The sequence below is a fragment of the Trichechus manatus genome, unplaced genomic scaffold, assembly GCF_000243295.1.
Source record: "Trichechus manatus latirostris isolate Lorelei unplaced genomic scaffold, TriManLat1.0 scaffold00204, whole genome shotgun sequence".
NCBI lineage: Eukaryota > Metazoa > Chordata > Mammalia > Sirenia > Trichechidae > Trichechus > Trichechus manatus.
This window is the reverse complement of record NW_004444140.1, coordinates 217,606-218,719: the sequence shown is the minus strand read 5'-3', so window position 1 is coordinate 218,719 and position 1,114 is coordinate 217,606.

Below are 1,114 nucleotides of genomic sequence, written 5' to 3'. Positions count from 1 at the left end.
TATTTAATATACTAATAATTATATTTTAAATATATAGCTAAGAGCTTTAAAGTATTATGTATTTGTATGTCTATGCCTAAATATGCACAAATAAAGGACTATTAATCGATCCTTTACTGTGGTCTGTTAAAAAAAAAAATGTACCAAGGAGTAAAATTAGAATTTAGGTCTTTCTTGTAAAATGACTAAGTTATTTTACACCCAGGTAGTAGAGGTTCTATTAACTTTCATCGAATTATTTTTTTCACCAAATTATTTTAACTCTCAGTGCTTTTGTGCACTCTTAAATTATTTTGTTAGAAATCCTCTTGGATAGCCCTGACCTAATTTTATTTGTTTATATTTAAAAATCCTATCCCAGACCTACATTTATCCTTACAATATAGACCACTCTAGAAATTAAATCAGCTCACATAACTAAAATAATTGCTGTTACCCAGCTGGCAAAAAGTAAAAGAGCAAGTTATTTACAGTAATTGAAGATGTGCTTTTGGGTGGGGTTGTCCACAAATTTGGAATGCTTTGGAAACAAAGAAGTTTCTAACCTTGACAAAAACCTATAAAAATTGGATGACAGAAATCAAGAAACTTTCAGCTGCTTTGCTGTTACTTAAGGGGACGGTTATGATAAAAGTAAAACATGATTCAGTGTGCAAAGACCCGGAATCTCACAGCAAGGCTTTAGCTGACTGCTCTGAAAAACAAGCTGCACTAACCAAGATAATTGCTCTTGTAATCACAGAGGAGAGAGGCCTTGAAGGAATTCAAAGAGGCTATTGTTAACTGTCAGAGACAACCCTTGATTTGAAAAAGTGGAAAAATTCCAAAGTTGGGATGCTCCTTGCATAAAGATAATATCTGGTGCTCTCAGCATGACTGACTCCTAACACTACATAATTTTTTTTTTTTTAATATTTCATTGTACTTCAGGTGAAGGCTTACAGAACAAATAGTTTCTCATGAAACAGTAGTACACATGTTGTTTTATGACACTGGTTAACAACCCCACAACATATTAACCCTCTAACTTCTCAACCTTTTTTTTTTGGTGAAAATACACATAGCCAAAGATACACCGTTTCAAAAATTTCTACATGCACAGTTCAGTGACATT